The sequence below is a fragment of the Monodon monoceros genome, unplaced genomic scaffold, assembly GCF_005190385.1.
Source record: "Monodon monoceros isolate NGI ecotype Baffin Bay Population unplaced genomic scaffold, NGI_Narwhal_1 Super_Scaffold_8, whole genome shotgun sequence".
Taxonomy (NCBI): Eukaryota; Metazoa; Chordata; class Mammalia; order Artiodactyla; family Monodontidae; genus Monodon; species Monodon monoceros.
The window spans coordinates 48366555-48378542 of NW_021703785.1; the positions used below are offsets into that span (position 1 = coordinate 48366555).

An 11988-nucleotide genomic window follows, 5' to 3' on the forward strand; every position below is an offset into this window, starting at 1 on the left:
TTTGTTTTTTTTTTTTTTAAGTCAACAGTTGCCTCATTTAAGAAAACAGCCACCCCATTTGCCTTTCAGGCTTTCTTCTTTTATTCATTTTTGTCTTCATTTTTACAGTGACACCCTCTATGGTAGTTGTAAAAAATTAATAAACAGAAATCTCAATTAAATACGGCTGGGGGGCTTCCCTGGTGGCACAGTGGTTGAGAATCTGCCTGCCAATGCAGGGGACACGAGTTCGAGCCCTGGTCGAGCCACAACTACTGAGCCTGCGCGTCTGGCGCCTGTGCTCTGCAACAAGAGAGGCCGCGATAGTGAGAGGCCCACGCACCGCGATGAAGAGTGGCCCCCGCTCGCCGCAACTAGAGAAAGCCCTAGCACAGAAACAAAGACCCAACACAGCAAAAAATAAATAAATTAATAAACTCCTACACCCAGCATCTTCTTAAAATAAATAAATAAATAAATAAATAGGGCTGGGAAACCAGAAGGAGGAGCTCTCAGGCCCTGCTAGTATAGCAGAGCCCAACAGGAAGAAGAAAGAGTCCTCTTCCTTCCTGGCAAGGATGCAGCCAATGAAAAACCATGGACTCTAGCCTCCCAACTTCCTTTCTCCTCTAAAAAAGAGTTCTCCTTCCCTTGCCATGCAAGGACTTGTATGTGGCTGCCGTGGTTGCAGACTTTGAGTTGCAATTCTCTGCTGATCCTGAATGAACCCATCTTTGTTGGAGAAATATCTGGCAGTCTGTTTCATGTCTATGTAGTACTTATGGAAAATTAGTAAGCTTTGAAAGTAATGCTGTTATAATTAACATAAACACTGTGTCTTTTCCTGTTAGAGTATTATGGGGTGCTACTGGAATAATTGTCAAGAAAAATAAAAATTAAAAATAAGATCCTTAATTCTCCTCTGTGAAAATAAGGGAAGAAACTACTCCTCCCTCTCCCAATTTTCTTAATACATTTATATTAGAAAACTTGTCATTGTAAGTATTTCTCATTTCTTTGAAATGTATATAAATCCTTTTAAAAACTAGACAGACTTTTTGTTAGCTTTATGACCTAGGAATGCTTTTCTCAAAGACCTAGGAGCCATCTCTTTAAAATGTAAAAATTAAGGGAGATTGCATTACTATTTCCAGTTTCTGTGAAAGGGTAGGAGTTTAACTTCAGTGGGAACCTTATTCTGAATTGGAAAACTATCTCCTGTTATGAAGATATGAGAAGTTTGTTTTTCCTCTAGTAGCCAATTAGCTAACACAGATGGTCACCCCAATTACCAGGTAGAGTTAGTATGTACATGTGTGACAAATGGTGCTGTCAAGTTCTCTTACTTGTGAACTAGTTGCTGTTTATCTTATTACATGCATGTAATGAATTACATCTGCCGGCTATATAAGGGAATAAACATTTTTTTTCCATCTTTGCAATCTCTTAGCTTAGCAGACTACATGTGACACACATCATATTCTGACTTAATGCTGTTAAAAAGAAACAACAGCTCCAAATGGAGTCCCCTATGCTAAGCCCTATCTAGACTTAATAGCAAACCTAATTGAAGTTTCATGAGTGGAATTTTAAACCAATCAATTTGGAATTTCCTGATCAAGACTAGTGAGGTAATCTTGATAAAAGTCTTGCTTTTCTCTAAGGAAAGGGGACCTTGCCTGAAACAATCCGATATTTTAACTTCCTTGTCCCACCTCCTTTTGCCTATGAAAGCCTCCTATTTTGTACAGCTCCTGGAGCTCCCTTCTAGGTGTTAGATGGGATGCTGCCCCATTTATGAACTGTTGAATAAAGCCAAGTAGATCTTTAAACTTCTTCAGTTGAATTTTGTTTTTTAACAATGCTTATTCAATAATAAAAGTGTTTTCTTACTCCACTATGTTTGTGGAGAGGATTTCTGGGCTGGGACATTTTGTTTTTAACTATATTTCCCCAACAGAATATGATTTGAAATAAAGATACCCTTTAAAATGGGTATGTGTAGCAATCAACCAAGAAAAATATAACAGACCCAAATGTCTCCTATCTGAAATAAGTTTACTTCAGTCTTTTCAAGGCCTTGTCTATGGATAAGGAAGAATTTGTATAGAAGTGGAAAATCTAATCTATAGCATCAAGAAACTTGTTGAGACAGATAGAAATGCTATTTATCTTCATTATCGTAATTCTCTGAACCTGTCATTACAGTTGGGTTAGTTGTGAATAAAAAATAAACATGGTTAGTGATGATATAAAAGGATTTTCAGTATATAATTCAATAATATATTTCAAGAGTGTCATTCAATGTTTTCTATTACATCTTCCTGATTCATAAAGCTTCTGAGAAATAAGAACTGTATCAATAAGTAGAATCCAACAAAACTTTTATTAAAATTTGTCACAGAATGCCTTTTGCAAATCAATATTTTTATCACTATGTCCATGAAATGATATACTCACTTTTTTACTAAGTAGAAGTCAGTGGAGTGTCTTATCAAAACTTTGGATTGGTGTTTATTTGACTGTTTTTACTGTTGATATAATCAACAGAAATTACTTAATTCAATTAAATAGACACATATGGCATGGTAATTATTAAATGTTAAATAGTGATAATCCTTAATTTTAATGTAGCCATATGAGCAAGGAATGGAAGACACAAGGAGGGCAAAAGAGTTGTGTGTGTCTAACACTGAAGAATTTCTAGTGGGAACTTTCCAGGTGGGACTCATCTGAGGAAAGTTTATCTTTCACACCAAAACCATAGTGGAAAAATGGTATATAATTCCCTCACTGATATAAAATAGGGCAGATCAGGAGAATACAAATACAATTCTGTTTCTTTTTATTAAATCAGGGTATAATTAAGTAATGTCTTTCCACAGGGTCATTTAAAGCTCATCTATTATATCTTCCTGATCACATAAAAGATTCTGTGAAATGGGAAACATGAGTAGTTTTTAGGTCTAAATCTTCCATGTACAGATATCAAGTCCTGAACACTGCCTGGACTTGCTGACACTGTAGAGAATCTTGGAGGAATCACAGGCTGAGAATAGTCATATTAATACATTCTCTAAAATGAGGGATTTTTCATTCTGTTTTAAATGTAGAGGATGAAATCTTTTCTCTCCTTCCTTTCCAAAGATCGGTTCTTTGGCTGATCTGATAGTTAAATTGACATAAGAAAGATTAATGGGAGAAAAACAAATTTAATTCATACATATAGGAACCCTCAAATATGAGCCTTCCTGACAGTCAGGAAGTTGCAGCTTATATGCCATCCTGAGCTTAGGAGAAGGGGATAGGAGTCTGGGATGTCAAAGGGGAGAAAGACAAATCACAGAAAGTTGGGAAGAGCAAATGTTTGGTAAACAAATGTGTGCCAGGCCATGGAGGTAAGTCTTTCTGAGATAAAAAGTTATCTCTGGTAATAGCTCTCTCCCTGGTACAAGTCCCCATCTAAATTATTTTTGGCAGTTTAGGAGGAAGTTAAAAGATCTTCTTCAGTCTGTTTGGCCTTGACTGTCTTTAGCTCAAAATAATCCACTCGGCAAAGTGACACATTCTGGGGCAGCCTGCCCTGAACTCCATCATAAAGCAACATGGAACTGATAAAGAGGCTTTAAAGAACTGAAGAAAACAAAAGAAAAGCTGCTTGTTGCTAACAATTAGACATACTCACCTCAAAGTATACTAAAAATTTCCAGAATAAAGTGTCATCAATAACAGACTGCATCATCCACCTCATGACCTACCCAGGACCTCAGGTCTGGTCAATAGTGCAGGATCTCAGGCTGGACATCTGTATGCAGAGTGAGTCCTAACTCTCCATATCAGATATGGAGCTGCCTCTTCTCCCTCATGCAAAAACGTGACTGTAACTTTTTTTAGTGCTTAGTTTACTCTAAGCTTTCTCTGTGGCCTAGCCTTGCTGATAGCTCTTGAGGACACCTGCATATGGACATTGCATATTTGAATAGCATGGAGTACAGTTGCCCTGGGAAACACCAGGTCTTTCCACTTTTTCAGCCACTCTAGGGTTGGTGTCATTTCTGCCTGCATCATATTTCTCTCACTCAGCAAGGATATTCTGAGTGCCAGCTTTGCTTCTTGGCCCAACTTTTAAACTCAGTTTAGTGGCTATGATTCACGAAGTAGGGTTAGGGGAAGGGAAAGAGCTACACCCCGGCTCATATATATAGGTTCTGGGGCCTGGCTTATAAATGATTATGGTCCAAGTGGTACTGCATTAAAGTCCAAAGATTCTAGATGAGATCAGAAAATATGACCTGTATGACATATTCTTTGCTTTTCTGTCCCTCATGGTACACCTCTAGTATTTGTAAGGTATAGAAAATTTACCAGAGAGATCAACCGGCTTCTCCAGCCTAGTTGGTCTCTGTGATTCATAATGAGGAAACAGCAAATGCCTCTCAGATGGCCATGGGGGGCAGGAGGTGTTGGGTACTTTTTTCCCCTCCCTATTGTATATACCTCCTCACCTATTATTCTCCAATAAAAATTGCACTTCATTCTGATGAGCCCAAATATTTGATGAGATCCAATAGAATTTGCTTCTATTCAACTAATTTTGTATGATTCAACTTAGAGTTCTTCATAAAAGTGTTCCGGTAAATACCACAAAGCCTTAACAATTTGGGGGAAAAGATAAGAAGTTATGACCTTCGGCAAGGAAAAAGGTGTACATGAATGCAGCATATCTACTTTCTGGGCCGTAGTTGGTTCTCTCCTACAATATCTGAAATCAATCAAACACATTTGTCACAGCAAAGCAATACCATGTTTTTTGGAGATACACATCTGATCTGTATGAGAAATTTCTTTATCTTTTATTGTCAAACCTTGACCCATTTTCTACAAAATAAACTTGGTCTTAGAGGGCGTCTTTCTCTAGCTTACATTACAAACCCGCTTATAGGTAAAGGTAACAAGTGGTATTACGTCCAAAATGTTTTTATTTTATCCATGCAACTTTTTTTTTTCCCCCATTGGGGAGTGAAGAATGGGAGTTTCAATCTTTCAACATTCATGTAATATGCTCAGACACTAATTCATACCTATGTTAACTATGTTTGCTTCTTAGGACAAAGTTAGGGTGCCTCTAATTTCCAGTTGGAGTTATACTTTGAATCTTTTAATTATAATGAAAGGAAACTTCCATACTATTAAGAGACATAAACCTCTCAAAAGGGTAGTATTTGCCTTTTTATTTTCTTTCGATTCCAATAGACAGAATATGTTTAAATAAAATCTGTACTGTTTTCACCCTTCTGTATGACAGGAGGCTATTTCACTTGGAGCAGAATCCTGAGCCCCCAACCTGGCATTGTTCCTTTGTAATTTGGAGCTGGCAAAGGAGAGAGCACCAAAGCATTGGGAGAAACTATCTGGGCTACTGCTCTAGCCAAATGGAGAGGGTGTCTTATCTGCTCTTATTTTGTATCTCAGAGAGAAATCATGAACATCCCTTAACTCTGCCCACAACTTCAACTAATGGACTGATTGAATTAACCACTCTCAGGCAAAGTTCCTTTTCTTACTAAGGGACATGTCTTCCTAAGTAGATTAGAGAGATAAATATTCAAGCAGGGCATTTGTACACATTTTTTTGTTGTTGTTGTTGTTGTTGTGGTACGCGGACCTCTCACTGTTGTGGCCTCTCCCGTTGCGGAGCACAGGCTCCGGACGCGCAGGCTCAGCGGCCATGGCTCACGGGCCCAGCCGCTCCGCGGCATGTGGGATCTTCCCGGACCGGGGCACGAATCCGTGTCCCCTGCATCGGCAGGCAGACTCTCAACCACTGCACAACCAGGGAAGCCCTGTACACATTATTCATATTTCTTCGGTGCCTTTATCCTATAAAGAAGGATGTGATGACTTTAATTGGAACAATGACCACAATTTAGCAGTAATTTCTGTTCCCTTAAAAAGGACACATCATTGCATGGTGGGTCCTGGAAAGATAAAGCCTCAGAAGAAATTCTCTGAGGGTCAACCATAATCCCATTTAACAAACTATATTTAGTTTTAGCAATATAGTGTGAATTTTGTTATTGCCAATTAATTATTTGATTGTCTTTACTGTGTCCTGAGTTTTTTGCCTAGAGGCCATTGCTCACGGGTCTAGCCGCTCCGCGGCATGTGGGATCTTCCCGGACCGGAGCACGAACCCGTGTCCCCTGCATCGGCAGGCGGACTCTCAACCACTGTTCCACCAGGGAAGCCCCGTCCTGAGATTTTTAAAATGACCTTGGAGTATCATTCAAGACAGTATCCTCAAGCAAGTAGAACTCTACTAACAATTATGCCCATAATCCTAAAGCTCCATGTTACCAGTTTAGCAGATCCTCATTGAAAAATAATTTCTGTACAGCGGTGCTACATTGCTCCTAAGACGCTACACTAATTACGGCAGGGATTATAAAAAGACCAAGACACCAGCATTGTACCCACCTAACTCTGGAAGTAAGGAAAATCAAACATGTATACAAATGACTATAACAGTGTTTATAATCAATAAGATCTATCTGTGTGTGCTCTATAAACAATAAAGAGCTATACAAAAGCAAATAAATTGCTGTTTCTCTGTTATTATTTAAAGTAGGGAGAAATAACATTTTAAAGGTATTTGAGAGGAGCAACTAATTTTCCTGGTAGAGGATAGTTGGTTAACTAGTTAGCTAGTTAAATTGTTTATGTGTTTGGGATCTTAAAGAATAATAGATATTTTTCATTAGCAGTTATTTGATGGGAATTACATTCTAGTTTAAAGGAAAGAATGACCAAAAAACATAGCGGCAGGAAAGCAATGGTTTGTTTTGAGACAAACTAAGCCAGTTTAACTAGAGTTTCGAATTATAGCAGAAAGCACCTCTGAGAAAAGCATGGATCTTGAAATGAGGGAGTGTTATTAAATACCAAGAGAATATGTTTACGCCCCATTTCAGGAGCTTTGATAAATTATAAATATTGTTGAGCAAGGAAGTAGCATGACCAGAACAATGACTAATGAAGATACTTTGGCAACACAGTAGTAAATGATAGCATACCAAAGTGGAATATGAGTGGAGAAGTATAATGGGTTGAATAGTGTCTCATGAAAAATCATGTCCACCCAGAACCTTAGAATGTGACTTTATGTAGAAAATGTTATTAGTTAAGGATCTCAAAATATAATCATCTTGGATTTAGGATAGGCCCGAAATGCTATGACCAGCAAGTGTCCTTAGTAAGATACAGAGAAACACAGAAAAGAAGGTGATGTGAAGATGGAGGCAGATTGGAGTACTGTATTTGCAAACCAAGGTATGTGAAGGACTGCCTGCAATCACCAGAAGCTAGGAGAGAGGCATCGGATGGTTTCCCCCTCCCAGAGCTACAGGAAGGAACCAACCCTGCTGACATTTTGATCTCTAGCTCTGCTCTCCTGAACTAAGAGAGAATAAACTTTGTTTTAAGCCACCTGAGTTGTGGTCATTTGTTATGGCAGCCCTTGAAGACCAATAGAAAAAAGACATCCAGGGGAAGCATAATGAAGGTCTGAACTAGAGGGAAAGGAAGTGGAAATAGAAGGGAGCATGTGGACACACTACTTACCGTAAAGTTTATGTGTCTGAGACCCTCACTTGGGCACCCTCCTCCAAGGCTTGTACCAAATTATATATTAATAATTTGGAATTATTTTATTAAATAAAACCCCCATATCATATAAAGTACAAAGCCTAGACTAGTCCTTGTGTACATAACACCACAACTAACCTATTCAAGTAGGCTGGAGTTTAAGAGTCTAGCTTTTCTAATCCAACAATCTCAGAGGCTGGTGGTATCTTTTATCAGAAATGGTAAATTTAAATTTAGAAAAAGAGCTTTTGGAGAATTAAATAAAAATGATGTTTCCGAACAATTTGTAATGTACTTATCCTACAAGACCCAGTCTGGTGCTGGATTTGGTCTGCAGTCTATAGTTTGCTGACCTCTGGTGCAAAGAAACAAGCGTAATACAATGTGGTAAGTGGTAAAATAGGGGTATGTGTAAAGTGCAAAATGAGCACATGGTGAGAGAAGCAGTTTATTGCCATTGTGTACTGGGAAAGTCTTTCTAGCTCCTATTGTGAATTGGGTTTACTTGGTCTTCTTTGGAAAAAGAAAACAAAGAAGAAGAAGAAGTTTGTTGACCTGTGGTTTAGGCCACAAGCTCCACAAGGAAAAGGCTGCATTGTGTGTTCCCCTTTGTACCCACGGTGTTGACCACAGAGTACATCAAATAGATGCTCATTCATCTTGAAAAATGGAAAACCTGAGTCTTGAATACTGATAGGCACTCAAATGCAGATATAAAGCAGGTGTTAAACATATGAATCTTGATCTCAGGAAAAAATATTGGGGTTGGCAACATGGTATTAGGTAATCAACACAGATGGAATTGCTGAAACTCTGGTATTGACTGAGAGCCTGGAGGGGAGGGTAAGGCCTGAGGATGAACTTTGATACTTACAAGCACCATGTCGGTTGCTGTGATGAGTATAGAGAGGCATTTTAGATATACTAACTGTAGAGTCAAAAGAGATACTTTAAATAAATATGCTCAATAAGTTGGTGAAATGGAACTTTATTGTAACTCTGACTTTCTCTGGCTTTTTCTTGTTTGGCCCATCACTTACAGGAAATGTCAAGTGATTCTGAAGACCACCTGGAGTTGCTTTAACTTCAAACCCCTGAGAAGCCTCAGAAGGTCAAGTATTATCTCCTACTGCTTCTCAGATGCCTTTACATCGTACTGAGTTCCTAGTTAATCTTCCCCATTCCTGTAAAATTCACCTGTGCCACTGCTCTAGGAAGAAATGACACACATTCTTTCAATTTTGGAAACTGAGCTTTTCCTCATACACTCAAGGGGATAATTCCACATTTTGAAAATAGGTTTAAAAATATTGAAAGCTATAAAGATTAGAATAGCTCTTTGAAAATTCCCTAAAAGCACATTAAGTGGTAATAATGTACATGGTCTTAAAAATATATATGAATTTAGATTTCAAAAATAAAGTAAGAAATCATTTTAAGTGAATTTAGAGATACACATAAAACATGATATTATAGTATATAAAAAACACACACACTTATGAATGTACACATATAGAAACCTAAATGCACTCATATACACACAAGTTCCATTTGTGTTTATTACTGATAACAGTTCAACAATAGCAATGCAAGCATTAACTGAGATCTTACTGTATGCTAAGGATGAACTAGGTCACTCTAAATATTAGCTTCTTTACCCTACCAACAACTCTGTGAGGTAGATAATAATATTTTTACATTTTTAAATTGCTACTTTGTATAGCCTACACAAAAAAATGTTAAAGGAGTCAAAAAAATAAAGCAAAAACTTACTATTCAATTTACTTCAATAAATTGTTTATTTGGCATCTTCTATCTTCTAGTCAGTGTGTCACATGCTTAGACAAAATGCCTTACTTCTGCATAAGAAAGATATATTAATGCAGTCATAGGCATCAAAGGAGCTGTGTGCCCCCAAGGAGAATAACAGTCTCCATGCTAGAAGACAGAAACTAAACTGTACAAAATTTTTCAAAAGGGAGATTTTCAGCTTCTTAAAAACAAACAAACAAAAACAACCCAATATCCAGTTACCAATGAAACACTGTTATTTTTCCTTATTCTTCTTCTTTTCCTTCTTCTAGCTTCCATGTAGATCTTGGCTCTATCTTTTGTATTTCAAATAACCCCTGGTTCAGTTCAAAATGGGATCAAGAGAGGAGTGGAAGTGTGCAAATTTCTTCCCTGCTATTCCCCAAGACATGCTTTTAATTCCTGCTTAATTTTAAGAGCCTGACTGCTAATCTCTTTGGGAAAAAAAAAAAGGTGAGAGTTGGGGTGTGAGGCCCCAGGGCCTGGGTGGGTTGGTGGCTGCCACCATGTCCTTGCCTGTGTGATGCTGGGCTTCAAGGCAGCCCAGTCCTGCCTGGCTGGGGCCACAACAGCTGTGACAGCTGCTACAGAGAGGAAGGAGAATGCCACAGCCCTAGTTTGGGAGTCATGAGTGTACCTTTCCAGGGTCTTCACCCTGATGAAGAACCTGGAAGTAAAGCCTACAGAACGCACCCCCTGAAGTTGTGTGGGCTTTACACCCACACCCCTCAGGCTACACCCTGGAGTTTTTCACTCTCTCTAGTCTACACTCAGCCTCCAGCACCAGGTTTTGGTTCACAGCTTCTGCTCCAGGAAATTGAGAAAGGCCTTTCAGCTGTGCTAGGTCAATAGTGGGAAGTGTCACAGTCTGATATTTCTGTTGGGTGCCTTTTTATGTCTGTGTCCTGTACAGTTTTTCTTTTTGTTTATTTCATCTTCAGTGAAGTGACTCAGCTGCTTAAGAATGTGTCCATCAAGGGGTCTGGGTCCCTTGTATCACTCCCCCCCACCCCAAATTCTATCCCTGTTTCATTCCAAGTCTGGTATTAGAGTCATAATTAAATGCAAACAAAATTGTGATATGATAGATAATCATATTGAAGATCCAGAAGAAGGCAATGTGAAATTCTCTTCTGAACTGGATATGATTTTTAATGAGAGTGATCAGGAATTGTGATACTTAGGCTATCAGAAACATGCCTTTGTATGATTATTAGTAACTACTTGGGCAGTCATGGGGGTTTGTCAGACACGAGGAGTGAAGCATGTAAAAAAAGTCTTGTCTGACTGGTTTGGGTTGTCTAGTCAAAGAGACACTAAGCCACTAGTGTTGTTATTTGTTTCTATAATGAAGCTTTGTTGGCCTTGCACAGAGTCATAGATGGCACACCAGCACATCATCTCCATGAAATCATCTTTGTGGATAATGATAGTGACTTTGGTGATTTAAATGGAGAGCTAGATGAATATGTCCAAAATAAGAAATACAAGTGTGAGGAATTGATTGAAGGAAGAATGATTGGAGCGACCCATGGTCTAAGAGAACTTCTGGTGTTTCTGGAGTGCAACTGTGAGGTGAATGTGATAGAGCTGCAGCCTTTGCTGGCTGTTATCCAGGAGGACCAGCAGACCATGGCTTGCCCAGTGATTGTTATCATCAGTGTGGATGCACTCACCAATGGCTCACTGTCCTCTATGATACAGGAAGGATTTAGCTGGGGGACACACTTCAAGAGGGATCTTGCTCTCATTTCTGAGCCAGGAAGACCAGAAGGAGCTCCTGCCTCAATAAAGTCACCTACAAGGGCTGGAGAATTGTTTGCCAGGAACAGATGCTATTGCAATGAATTGGACAGTGTAACAGTGGCATGGATTTCCGGGAAGGAGAAAATGTGGAAATATCATTTAGGATCTGAATGTGTGCAGGTAAGCTCTTTATTATCCATTGCTCTATAATAAGAGATGTTTTCTGAAAAAGGTAATCATATGGATCTCCTGAAGGCTAGGACACCATGACACATAACTCCTTCAGGTTGGCACATGTTTGGTTGAATAAATATAAAAAGTATTATATTTCCTTAAGCTGTGATCTGAGGACCAACAGCTATGCAAATAACCATGAGTGTGTTGAATTGAGAAAAAAATTGAGTTGTAAATTATTTAAATGATATCTGGAACGTACTTACCCAGAAATGCAGATATCAACACAAGGACAATTTGAAAGTGGACAAAATAAGTGTGAGAAAAAGCAGCTAAGGAACTGTTGCTTAGCCCAGAGAAGAATCAGAGGAAACAAGAGGAGACCTGAGGAGACTCTGATGTAAGTCAGGACTTGATTACCTCACACTATGTGCTGGAAATTTTTAAAAAATTTTTATTGGGGTATAGTTGATTTACAATGTTATGTTAATTTCAGGTGTACAGCAAAGTGAATCTGTTATACATATGTATATATCTATCCACTCTTTTTTAGATTATTTTCCCATTACAGAGTACTGAGTAGAGTTCCCTGTGCTATACAGTAGGTCCTTATTAGTTATATATTTTATATAT

The 11988-nt window shown here is 38.6% G+C and overlaps 1 pseudogene; it reads left to right on the forward strand.

Annotated features, from left to right (window-relative positions):
- Positions 1–10062: 10062 nt before the first annotated feature.
- On the forward strand, positions 10063–11759 carry LOC114888069 (annotated as a pseudogene).
- Positions 11760–11988: the final 229 nt, after the last annotated feature.